The 13,747-nt window shown below is 39.3% G+C and overlaps 1 protein-coding gene across 2 annotated transcripts in view; it reads right to left on the minus strand.

The window, feature by feature from the left end:
* slc6a9 (solute carrier family 6 member 9) overlaps positions 1-13,747 on the minus strand; it is a 236,417-nt gene that overhangs the window by 99,487 nt on the left and 123,183 nt on the right. The window contains exon 1 of one of the 2 annotated variants that reach the window (XM_055641644.1): positions 4,666-4,828. The exons of the other annotated variant lie outside the window; for it this stretch is intronic. The gene's annotated coding sequence lies outside the window, so the exon portion shown is untranslated. Of the gene's footprint in view, positions 1-4,665; positions 4,829-13,747 lie in introns of those variants that run through there. 2 annotated transcript variants of the gene reach the window in all.

A 13,747-nucleotide genomic window follows, 5' to 3' on the forward strand; every position in this document is an offset into this window, starting at 1 on the left:
TATTTGACAGAAAAGTTTTTAGGAAACCATTGTACAGTAAAATCTCAATAAATTGTCAAATTCTGGACTGTGTTCGTGCCAGACTGGCATATTTTCTGGGATATTGGATATTACTATTAAAATACTACAACACTATTTTAATTCAACTTTTTTCTTGAATTTACAGTTTTCAAGTTTAAAGGGAAATTAGATTCCAGTGAGTATAATAGGAGTGATGGAACCAGGAGTCTGGCGTGCTTATAGAATCAAGTGAAGTCTGCAACAAAATAAATAATGCCAAAATAACAAGATAACTGACAGCTTTGACTCTACCAACCAAGTTACTAGTCTCTGAAGAAAAGCTCATCAAGTCTAACCTTAGTCAGGTTCATCTAGAGCGTGTAATTTCTAAATACAAGTCATGAGTTTTAGCAGTTATACAAGTAAACAGAAGAATGAGTATAGAAGTTGGGATGTAATGTTAAAATTGTACAAGGCATTGGTGAGACCAATTCTGGAGTATGGTGTACAATTTTGGTCGCCCAATTATAGGGAAGATGTCAATAAAATACAGAGAGTGCAGAGGAGATTTACTAGAATGTTGCCTGGGTTTCAGCAACTAAATTACATAGAAAGGTTGAATAAGTTAGGTCTTTATTCTCTGGAGCGCAGAAGGTTAAGGGGGGACTTGATAGAGGTCTTTAAAATGATGAGAGGGATAGACAGAGTTGACGTGGACAAGCTTTTCCCATTGAGAGTAGGGAAGATTCAAACAAGAGGACATGACTTCAGAATTAAGGGACATAAGTTTAGGGGTAACATGAGGGGGAACTTCTTTACTCAGAGAGTGGTAGCTGTGTGGAATGAGCTTCCAGTGGAAGTGGTGGAGGCAGGTTCGATTTTATCATTTAAAAATAAATTGGATAGGTATATGGATGGGAAAGGAATGGAGGGTTATGGTCTGAGTGCAGGTAGATGGGACTAGGGGAAAATAATTGTTCGGCACGGACTTGTAGGGGCGAGATGGCCTGTTTCCGTGCTGTAATTGTTATATGGTTAATTGTGTGACTAAAACGTTGTGAAACTAAAAAGATAAGAAATTGGTTGATTTACACAGTGAATCTTTGAACTGTTTGAACTAATCACAACTAATAAAGTTATGAGACAAAGTCATTGTCGACACGATTTATTGTATTTAATTGGGTAATGATAGCCAGGGTTGGTCAGAAAGGGATAGAAGATGCAGATACAAGGTCTACATCCAATTTAGATCAATTTAGGGAAAAATTATTAGAAGGAACAATGATTAGAAGGCTCTACTGATTGCACACATTTGTAATTAGATGAACCCATGACCAAATGAATGCACATGAGAATGATCCAATGCCTGTCACAGATGTTTTTGCAATGTAAATTAGATTGGGAATGAGATATTCCAGGATATTGAAATTTTGGAAGAGAAGGACAAAATGTAAACAAAGGAATACTGGCTTTCATGATAAGTTCATAGGATAAAAGGGGTGAAGAGTGAAGGGAAAGGTTCTGAGGTGATATAAATCAAGAAGTAGAGTTGATTTAAGCAGAGTGGAGACATCGCAAGGAGCAACAAAAAAAAAAACCTAGGTGGCAGTTGTCTATTGGTCTACAAACAGTAGCAGAATGCTATGCATAGATGGAACAGTTGGAACACCTGAGATTGGAAATAATATACAGGTGTCAGTAAATAGAGTGGGAATAATAATTTTATTTATTTTTTCCAGATTGGCAAGATTTAATGATGGGTACCACAGGGGGAAGTGCTGGGGCCCAAGCCAATGCAATCCATATATATTATACCATGATTGAGGGATCAAATACAATGTACAAGTTGTATTATGATACAACACTGGCGTGAAGTAGATCCAGACAGGTTTCAGGGGAACATAGACAGGCTTGGTGAAGGGTTGAGCATATGAGGGGTAAGATAATGTGGAGAAAACTGAAATCATCCGGTTTGGCAGAAAAATCGAAAAAGCAGGGTCTTCTTAAATGGTGGGGCATTGAAAGGTATTGTTGTTTAGAGGGATCTGGATATCCTTGGTACGTCGATGAATACTCTCTTGAACCTCTAAAGGTATAGAGTAGAGAGCATATTGACTGGTTGCATCGCAACCTGACTCGGAAACTCGAAAGCCCAGGAATGAAGAACATTACAAAAAGTGGTGAACACTGTCCAGTCCATCACTGGTGCTGACCTGCCCACCATTTGAAGGGATCTACAGGAGTAGCTGTCTCAAAAAGGCAGCCAGCATCATCAGAGGCCCACAGCACCTGCCCCATGCTCTCAAATTACTTGTGCCGTTGGAAAAAAGGTTTAGGAGTCTGAAAACTTCTCACTGGAATTTAGAAGGATGAGAGGATATCTTTTAGAAACATATAGAATTTTTAAGGGATTGGAAAAGGGTTGATGCAGGAAATATGTTCCCGATGCTGGGGGAGTCCAGAACCAGGGGTCAAGGCCATTTAGGGCTGAGAGGAGGAACAACTTTTTCATCCAGAGAGTTGTGAATCTGTGGAATTCTCCACCATAGAGGAGGCCAATTCAGTGAATGTTTTCAAGAGAGAATTAGATTTGGCTCATAGGGTTAACGGAATAAAGGGATACGGGTAAAAAGCAAGAACGGGGTACTGATTTTGGATGATCAACCATGATCAAATTGAATGGTGCTGGCTCAAAGGGCCTACTCCTGCACCTATTTTCTATGTTAACTGTAATATCCAGCTTCAGGAGCAGCTTCTTCAGTAACTATCAGACTATTAAACACTACAACATCTAAATAAGCCAAAAATTACATAGACTTTTGGGCATAGTATTTGTCTTTGCACTATTATTCTTTGTTTTATACATACAAATACAGATATAAATATATATATAAAATCCTGTTTTTTTTTTTTGCATCTCATGAAGATAAAGCCAACGATTAAGAAGGCCTTTATTACAAGATGCTTTTGAAGACAATGACATATTCTATGTTGCTCTTCAAGGGAGATGCTAACTGCATTTCGTTGTCTCTGTACTGTACACTGCACAATGACAATAAAGTTTGAATCTGAATCTGAATCTGAAAAAATCTTACCATAATTCGACTGCGCCTTGAAGAACATTCACCTCCAATATGATGTACAGATTGACATGATCCCTTGGAACAGGAGCAAGTGATTCATGCTTCATGTTTGCTCCACCATGGCTCTTGCGCCTATAATTTAAACTCTGTCATTTCCATCTATCCCATATAACCTTCCACCTGACCCATCTTGCTTATTAAGTATCTGTCCAACTCCGCTCTAAAAATATTCAAAGACTCCTTCCGCTGTCCATTCAGCAACAGAGCTCCATAGACTTACAACCTCGCGAGGGAAAAAAACAAATCACCTCGTCTTTATCTGAAATGGGTGGCCCTGATTTCTCAACAGTGACACTTTGTTCTAGAACCTTCCACAGGAGAAAATATCCTCTCTGCCTCCACTCTGTCATAACCCCCCCCCCCCCCCCCACACACCACCACCCCCAAATTGTACTTGTCAAATAAAGTAAATTTCACTCTTAGTCAAAGAGTCATACATCAATAAAATATACCCTTTGATTCACCCAAGTCTACACTAACCATCAAGTACCCATTTAGATTAATTATGTTATCATTTTAATCTCCCCTCTTTCCTATTAGCTCTACTCAGATTCTAATTTACAGCAGGGGTAATTTGCCAATTAAATTATCAATTTGCACATCTTCGGGTTATGTGAAGAAATCAAAACACCTAGAAAATGTTAAAGTTGACACACAGAAAATATGTAAACTCCACACAAACAGCACTGAGCTCAGAATTGAACCAGCGTAACTTTGGATGCTATTGAAGAAAAATAGTCCCCAGGCACTCCAGGGTTTTCAAATAAACAAGTTTGTGATAAGTATCACATTCTCATTACTTCACGCTGTGCATACTGCCTTCTGAAAATTCCTTTGCTATTATTGTGACACATCCAGTGTCATTAAACTGCATGGCGTAAGAATTGCTCAACTAACTCTGAAGATCAAGTAATCAGATTGTACTGACGAATATAAATGTTTACGAAGAAAAATTCTGTATTGAAAGTCAAAAATCACAGTTTTTTACTTGATATTCTACTTCATGTTATTGCAATTATGCTAACCATCAGAAGTTTTGTTATCAAATCCTTGCCATTGAAAACTAAAATTTACAATTTTCAAATCAAACAAATTAAATTCTGTTGCAAAGGCCTTTTTGTCTGATTAAAAAAGCAGTTCTTGCTCACGAGCATAATAATAATGGTTTTGAATATTTTTCACCTACCGCAAACAGCCTCATTCCTAGCGAAGAATTTAGCGAAGAGCCTTTACCTTTTTTTGTCTTGGAGGGCAAAAATCTTGCCAGGGGATAGGTAAAAGGTTTTTGGTTGTTTACCAAAATAACAGCGGTTCGTCTCCGCGGATAAAAAGCACAGAATCACTCAACACGGCTCTTGACATAAATCCCAATCGGACAATTTGCCATATTGATTATTGATTTGCTTTGCTCCTTACAAGTGTTGCTGGATCATCCGCGTGTCAAATTCACAAAAAAAGCAACGGAATATTTATGTGCTGGAAATAGGGGGAGAGACTCTCCCCAGTAACTGCACTTACTTACACACACTCCACCACCCAAAAATGCTTTCTCTCTCTGCGTCTCTCTGACTCTCCCACTCTTCGCCTACTCAGGCTGAAGTGCTTTTTCTTAAAAATAAAGTTTCCAAAATGCACGCTGACAGACTTTTAAGAAGGTAGGGCCTGTATCACATGGAGGAAGCCACATATAGTCGTCAGGGACTCCCTGAGTAATCACAAAAAGAGAAGCGGGGGGACAATGCACTTTCTTGATAAATGCCATTCCTAAGCACCTCACACCATCACCCCTGGAGCCTTGAACAATGCTGCTTTGATGCTGACACAAACTCCCCCTTGGTCAGTGAAGGTTTTTCTCAGTACCGGGGTTAGCTCAATACAAGACAACTCTTATAAAAGGGACTGCATTCACATTCAACCTACTGTACTCAAGTTTTCACATCCTTCTCCGGATAGCTAGTTATGATTCAGATTTATATATATTATATAAATCCACAGTCAGAATTTTTGTCTCTTTTGCAACTTTTCTCTCAACAGACCCCTGCAAAAAAAAAGGATCCTCTGATCAAGGTTGATTAATGTGAGAATTAAGTCCACCTCGTTTAATGCAATAGTTCTTTCAACCCCTTTGCCACTTCCGTGCAATTATTTGCCCTCCTGTCTCAAGCTCAATGTAGGAAGCCTCCTCTGTCCCAAAGTTGTACTAATTTTTTTGTTGCTCGGGACAGAGACTCGCCAGAAGTATTCTTTGAAACACTTGTTGTCATCTCTCTGCCTGAATACAGAGCCTGTAACTCACTGCTCCTGCAGGGAGATCCTGCCAAACTCACCGCAGGAAGCAGGAAGCCTCGTACTGGTTCTATTTTTACTGCTGGTCAGTGATGATAAAACAGGACCACACAAAAACCTTTTGTGATCATCTCTGGAACTCAGAGCATTAATTACGGGGCATTAAACAAATTGCCGGAGGAACTCACCAGGTCAGGCAGCATCTGTGGAGACAGAGAATTGGTTGGCATTCAAGGTTTCGACCTAAAACGTCCATCATCGGTCTGCTTCTACAGATACCTCCTGAGCTTGTACCTTACTCTAGATTCTGGCATCTGCAGTCACTTGCGTCTCCATTAATAATGGGGAACAGCATTTAAAATAAATTACAAGGTTTGCATTGGTTTGGGTTCAATACAAGATAGTACATTGGCAAAAATACTGGATTTGACCCACCTTCACATAAAGAAAAGTGAATTAAATCAATGTAATTTCATTTGATGGTAGACAAAAATGCTGGAGAAACTCAGCGGGTGAGGCAGCATCTATGGAGCTAAGGAAATAGGCAACGTTTTCGGGTCGAGAACCTTCTTCATTTGATGCTGTAGTTCTTAACGTGCAAATGGGTCCAATCTTTTAGGCAATGTGCTACCTTAAAAGTGACTTGATTTATAGATAGGTAAGTCAGGAGGGGGACATTAGCAGAGGGTATTTACTGTTATAATTTTCCAATTTATTTGGCCACACGATAAAGAGGAGGGAGGGTGAGGGGAAGAGGGAGGGGGAGGGGGAGGGGGGGTGAGGGGGAAGAGGGAGGGTGAGGGGGAAGAGGGAGGGTGAGGGGGAAGAGGGTGAGGGGGAAGAGGGAGGGTGAGGGGGAGGAGGGAGGGTGAGGGGGAAGAGTGGAAGAGATCAATATTTGAATTACTTCAGCAGTTGGTGCTCTGGTATCTTCTTGCTTTGGAAGATCATTTACTGCTTATCTGGAATTCACAATGATACAGGATTCTGTGGTATGCTGTTAAATGGAGTATAGTGTTCACTTCACTTTCAATGACAGATTCAAAGTTAGACCGGGGCTGGGGAGGTTGATAATCTTTCTGGCCAGAGGACAACACAGATTTGGAGAGAAGAAAATGGAGATGCTGGAATCCAGAGCAAAAAACAAATTGCTGGAGGAAGTCAGCGCATCATGTAGCATCTGCACGGGAAAGGATAGTCAATAATTTGGGTCGAGACACAACATCAGGACTACACAAGTCAATTGTTGAAGATATTCAAAACTGAAGTCAATAGTTTTTTTGGAAGTCAGAATACAGAGATTCTATGGGAAAGATTAAATTATATTAAACCAAAGATGGACACCAAAAGTAGGTATGTTACAAAACCTACCTGAATCGTGGCTGAGTATCTGCCCCACCCCGTGTGCGCGATTTTGGCGCTGTTTAGAGGGGGCGGGTTTAAAACGCGATTTTTACTAGGCTGTTGCAATCGAAAATGTTCAGCCTAGTAAATCATTAACGGAAAATCGCTGAAAGACCCCGTCGCAAAAGGTATTATTAGTTTTTATGGCCTTGTATAGTTTAAAAATCACTCTCTAAACCCGCGACCTCTCGCAGCCCCAGGGTTTTATAAAGCAAACAATTAAAGGTATGTACCTTATTTTTACATTAAAAGGGGCTTCTTAAGAACCCTGTATATAAAGTTTACTATAGCGAGTAGCTCATTTTGGGCTCTTTATATCCCGCAGTATTTTTCTGGGCATTTGAGGGCACAAATCCACTGCAATGTGAACGTTCTAAACCAGCACGTTCACAGGATCCCACTAGAAAGCTGATTTAAATGGACTTTAATTTACAGCAATTGGACACTAAATTCCTTCCATTTGGCCTATAAATTGATGTAAATGAGATTTAAAAATCATGTTTTATTGTGAATTATTTGTGAATATTATTTGGACACTTAGGCTATTTAAAATTGTTAATCATTTATTAAGAAATGGATAGAAGTTTAGATCTAGTAATTGAAGTTTGAAATTAGCTACAATTGGGTAACTAACTAATTATATGCTTTAATTCCAGGTCATCCAAGTAAGATTATTTTATATTTGTTTCAGAATGGTTCAATCTATGATAACTGAAAATTTCATTCAGTTCTCTTAATTTTTAAGAAGGTTATGGGCTTTTGACTGTCCATGATCACAGCTTTTTTGTTATGGCCATAGAAAATCAATAGGGAACTAGATGCTAATTTCCGAGTATGAAAATGGCCATAACTTTTTTATTACTTGAGATATGAAAGTGAATTAGGTGTCAAATTAAACTTATTGTTATGCTTTATCTGATGGGATAAATTGCAGACTTGATTTTTTAAATCTCAAAATTTTGTAACAGTCAGAGTAACTCAGCGGGACAGGCAGCAACTCTGGAGAGAAGGAATAGGTAGTGTTTCAGGTCGAGACCCTTCTTCACCCTAGTCTGAAGAAAAGTCTTGACCCGAAACATCACTCAGTGATGTTGTCTGCCCCACTGAGTTGCTCCAGCTTTATGTGTCTATATTCGGTTTAAACCAGCATCTACAGTTCCTTTTTGCACATTAGTTGCATATCCACCAGTGTGCAATTAAATTATTTGTGTTTAGCTCATACAGTAGACAGTTTATATGATAATGATGGATACAATAATAAATACAAAGAAGAATGTAAAACAGCAGAGTGGTGCAAAGATTGTAGTGCAGTCTGCATTAGTTGGAAAGATTTTGAACATTTCAAAATCCAGCGGCAACAAATAAAATGTTGCGACACTTGAGACACCGCGCATCAATACGTCATCACGCCGCGTCACACCACGACTTTTTCGGTGAACTGATACGTCAGTCAATGATGTCAGCAGTCGCCGAAAATATCGGCAAGTGGAACAGACCCTTTAGGAGTTTGTACGTTCTCCCCGTGACTGTGTGGGTTTTCCCTGGGTGCTTCGGTTTCCTCCCATATTCCAAAAGGTTTGTAGGTTAATTGGCTTTGGCTTAGAAAATTGTAAACTATCCATATTGTATAGGATAGTGTTAGTGTGTGGGGATCACTAGTCGGCACGGACTCGGTGGGCGGAAGGGTCTGTTTTCGCGCTGTATCTCTAACTAAACTAAAATATATCCTTACTTACACACACCATGGGGGGTAACCCATTTTGTGAATTAATCTGAACCCGACATGCAATCTTTAGCACTTGGCAGGAATGGCCTGCATCCACTCTTACCTCAGCACTGACATCCATGTGGACTTGGTGTCCCGATTCTGGTCAGGGCCAGGCCACCCTTTGCTGCCAGAAGTGCAGCACAAAGCAACAGCTATTGCAGAAGGTAATCTGGCCAGTAACCTGACATCAGACTTAGATTTCAATTTATAACTTTACTCACACAACTAGTAATTTACAATTTAACATACATGCAAAATGATTGCCTAGCAACCGCTGCCAGGTATCTATTATCCTGGCTATTTATTTTGTTAATCCCTATTTAGCTTATAATTAGACAGTAATTAAAATCCAATTACCCTAATCAGTAGGAATTAGTATTGGGCAAACTCAGTGCCGTTGCTACAATTCAAAGCTCCGAATGGACATGGACCGACACCAGCTTCCTCTTCAGTTTGAACAAGGAACACAACCAAAACTGTCATCTGTCTATCTCCTTCTGCAGATGCTCCCTGAATCACTGAGTTCCTCCAGAACATTGGGTTTTTTTCCCTGCACCTAGTAATACAGGACCTGCAAGCATTGTTTTCAGCACTTATTTCATTCATTTTTACTTTCGTGTCTCATGGGAATGCAAGTAGTATTTAATTGTAAAGATATGGTGTTTAAAAACTACAGAGAAAAAATTGTTAACCAATGTTGGAATGGAGAAAGAAAAGCTATGTCAATCAGACATAATGGCTGTAGCAAGATGGAGACAACTAACAAAGAGTTAAAATCACACTGTAAATAAATTGGAAGAAGTGATTTTGTGGGATCAATTGTACTATTGTAATTACACTGGAGATCACCCAATAATAAAATGGAAGTGGGGATGAAAAAGGTCATGCAAACATATACAATCTCCACTTTGTGTACTAGTCATGTCTCTACTATTTATTTCATTCCCCTTACATGTTTTTCTTCTACCTGCTAAATTTTTGTAAGGTGTCCTTGAGACTCTTGAAAGGCGCCCATAAATAAAATGTATTATTATTATTATTATTATTATTATACAATAAAATACATTGAACACGAGGGAATGAAGTTGGAGCTGAGGAAGTTCAACCAGATCTAATGTTAGCTGAGGTGGAGCCTCGGTGGAAGTGCAGAGGTCAACATGTTGAGAAGAATTACAGCCCATTAACAAAAATAACCAATGGTAAATGGGACTCCTTGCAAAGGATAAAATTGAACGTAACAGTAAAAACGCACTCAACTAGACAAACAAATGAATAAGGGAAGAGATCATCCAGTAAGCGAAAATCAAAAAATAAATTGCAGATGGTAGAAATCTTTAATAAAACATGAAAATTCTGACCTTGATGAGTCTTCAACCTGAAACACTGAAACTATTTCTTGTAACAAATGTGGCCTGACTTGTTGAGTATTTCGAGCATATTCTGCTTTCAATTTAAAACCAAAATCATGATGAGTTTAAGAAAAATAATTAGAATGGCAAAGCAGAAATCAAAAATTTAGGTATCAGAAACGGAAGATAAGAATATGGCTATGAAAGATTGACCAAGATAATATTCAGAATACTGAAATGGCAATGAAGTGGACAAAATACTTAGTCTCAGTTTAATTGAAAAGCTGCCTAGGAGGAAAAGTCAAGTGAAACAGTATTTTGATTATTAATATTAATAGAAAATATGATGAAGGATATTAAGCAAAGTAAGGAAATACATTTTAAGTTCTAGATGGTTACAGCTTTGAAGAGTTTATGGAGAAATATTAGGAACTAATATGTAAACATTTAACGGAAACAGAAATAGAGCAACATGATTAGCGAACAGTAATCTTTAAAAGATTTGTTCCAGAAACTCATTTTAAGCATATGTGTTGCAAGAATGGGTGTTGCTTACAATGCTATCACCATGATGGACGTTCCAAAGATTAAAATACTGTGCACAAAATAGGCACATCTTTGTTACAATTTATCGTGGTCATAAACTAGTGTTAAAACCTGGTCTGCGGTTTTGCAGGTGACGTCCACTTGCTAGACTGGCAGCTACATTGCCATTCGCGGTCAGAACCCTGTTCATCAGTTCATAAGTGACAGGAGCAGGATTAGGCCATTCGGCCCATCAAGCCTACTCCACCATTCAATCATGGCTGATCCATCTTTTGCTCTTAACCCCATTCTCCTGCCTTCTCCCCATAACCCCTGACACACGTACTAATCAATAATCTATCTATCTCTGCCTTAAAAATATGCATTGACTTGGTTTCCACAGCCTACTGTGGCAATGTATTCTACAGATTCACCACCATCTGACTAAAGAGATTCCTCCTCATCTCCTTCCTGAAGGAACATCCTTTTATTCTGAGGTTATGACCTCTGATCCTAGACTCTCCCACTAGTGGAAACTTCCTGTCCACATTCACTCTATCCAGGCCTTTCACTGTTTGGTAAGTTGCAATAGGGTCCCCTCATCCTTATAAACTCAGTGAGTGAGTTGGGGCTTTGAATGTTGATCTTGCTTTGGTGGCCTATGACTTTGTCTCCCAGTGTGGCCTGACCCCAACAGATGGTGCGGGCTGAAATAAGGGGAAGGGATTGCTCTGTTGTGAATCAGTATGGAACCAGAAATGGTCTCCTCCGTGTTATAATACATAAACAAATCCTGTTCTACTCGTAAAAATTCATTTTTTGGTTGGGCAAAAATGAAGGTAAGAGCATTTTGCAATTGAATTTCTCAGCCATGTTATCACGTATCAGAGTAAACTCAAATGATGGCCATGGCACAGAAAACTGGCGACAAATGTTAAGTGAAACCATTTGGACTGCCAAAATGCTAGGAGTGATCGATGGGGAATCTATACTGAGATTCCAGTTGTTCACTTTTTATGGAACAGGTTTGGTCTCACAAATAACTGAGCCAAGATATGGGAGGATCTAAATAGGCCTGTAACGTGTATTGCAAATGAAATTCAATACAACAAAATGTGATGTGGCTGCTTTTGGTGGGAGAAATATGGAGTTACTTAGTCCCAGTTAGATAAAAAAAAACTGTGGGCTTGGAGTGTCAATTGCTTAATACTTATTTCAACATTATGTGATGGAAATTTGACTTCTCCTTTGAGATAACAACTATTCCAGGCTCTGTTTTATCTCTAATCCAAATTTAGGAAATTGTATTTGTAACAAAAGAGTGAAATGAGCTGTTTAAAACCAGAATGACTCGATTGAAAGATACAACGTGCAAATAGGCCCATCGACCCATCTAGTCTGTGCCATTGTAGCTCCTTATGCACTACAGAAGAGATTTATTATGATGCTAACTAAATTAGGAGATGCAAATCTTAGACAAGATTGAGCAGGTTCGGAAGATTTGAAGGGAGTATTAATTGATTTTGAAGATTCTTCATGGCTTTGATATGAGAACATTATATGAGAGAATACTGGATGAGACTAGAACAAGAAGGCGAATAAAATGAGATGACATCAGCAGCGGCCTCAAATTTAGGAGACATTTATTTGTTTTGACAGTGATGAGGGAAAGTAATTTAAATTATTTAAGCAAAGAACATTTCTGCATGTAAGGGGATATCACATAGGTCTTGAGTAAAGGGAATACGCAAATATAAGAACATAGCACATATTTACTAAGTAGTAAAATTTGAAAGTATTCTGACCAAGTACAATAGTTCTGGTCTGAGGCAAAGAGAGGGGATTAGGGAGGTGGGTGGGGAATGATTCCTCTGCGTTTTTGCCATTCATGTTATGGAAAGTTGCCTTTACTGAATTCACGAATCACGATCCAAAAATCCAAGGTGCAGGACAAAGTTTGCGTTTGCTGAATTTATGTGGGGACAACAAATTGTGCCCATCTTGATTTTGTTCGCATTGCATTGCTTTATACACTTGCAAGGGCAACATGGCTTTTTTTCAGCAAGGTAGCTTCATTTGGCTCTCTCGCTGGGTTTCTTTTCAGGAGTATTCTATCTTATTTACCATCAAGATGTCTGAAACAGGGCTAGCAAATTTAGTGCCAGTTGTAAACCTAAATGACAACTGTTATGGTAGATCTGCAGTTGTTAGTTTACAAAGAAAGATGTGCTGGAGTAACTCAGCGGGTCATGCAGCATCTCTGGAGAACATAGATGGGCGTCATTGTGGATCAGGACTCTTCTTCAGGTCTGGGGAAGGGTCCCAACCTGAAACATTACCTATCCATGTTCTCCTGAGATGTTGCCTGTCCCATTGAGTTACTTCATGTCTTTGTGTCTTATTTTGACCACTGTTATTCATTGGTGAGTGATATCATTGAACTATCTTATTAGCAGCTGATGTGCATTTCATAAAGTGTATACCTCAAAACAGACTGAAAGCTGGAATTTTATAAGCATCTGCAGTTGCATGTGTTTCCAAACCACAGCTGTTGACTACTTAAATAGATTGACTTGTCAGATTCCAAAACAAATATATTATTGGCCTCTTCTCTGTGAACTAGCAGCTGCGATACTCAACATTAATATTGAGAGAAAAATATACCCTCAGAACACAATTCTACCTATAATGTGGGATTCAACAGGAAGTATGGTTGCTTTATGGAAAACTGTCATATAAAGGGTTTTCAAGGAAAACAGCATAACTTGGGGCTCACTGCATGTAAAAAAATCAATATTTTCTCTACACACAGCAGAACAGAACAAGGTAAGTGGAAAAAAGGAACAGAATCAATAAGTAAGTAAGTACCAAAAATATAGGGCATGTATATATGACCGTGTGCGGACAGGACATCGAAGGACGAGAAGCCGAAGCCAAGAAATGGAAGCCAAGACGCCGAAAGAACATCACGCCGAAAAGCCAAGGTACTGAACGCACACCACGCCGAAAGAATACGAACCTGAATGGACACCACGCCAAAAGGATACGAAGCCGAATGGACACCACGCCAAAAGGGCAAACGCAGAACGGACATGATGTTGAAAAGCCGCCGTACGGACACGGCGCCTCCGGGCTCCGGATTTGTCCGAGATCTTGTCAGTGATTGGTCCAGACACCCACGTCCATCACATCACTGGCTGGGTGTGAGATGGGAGGGTGGGGGGAGCTTGAGCTTGTGTTTGTAAAATGGTAGCAGTGACTCCATGTTGCTG

Source organism: Leucoraja erinacea, chromosome 10, assembly GCF_028641065.1.
Source record: "Leucoraja erinacea ecotype New England chromosome 10, Leri_hhj_1, whole genome shotgun sequence".
Lineage (NCBI taxonomy): Eukaryota > Metazoa > Chordata > Chondrichthyes > Rajiformes > Rajidae > Leucoraja > Leucoraja erinaceus.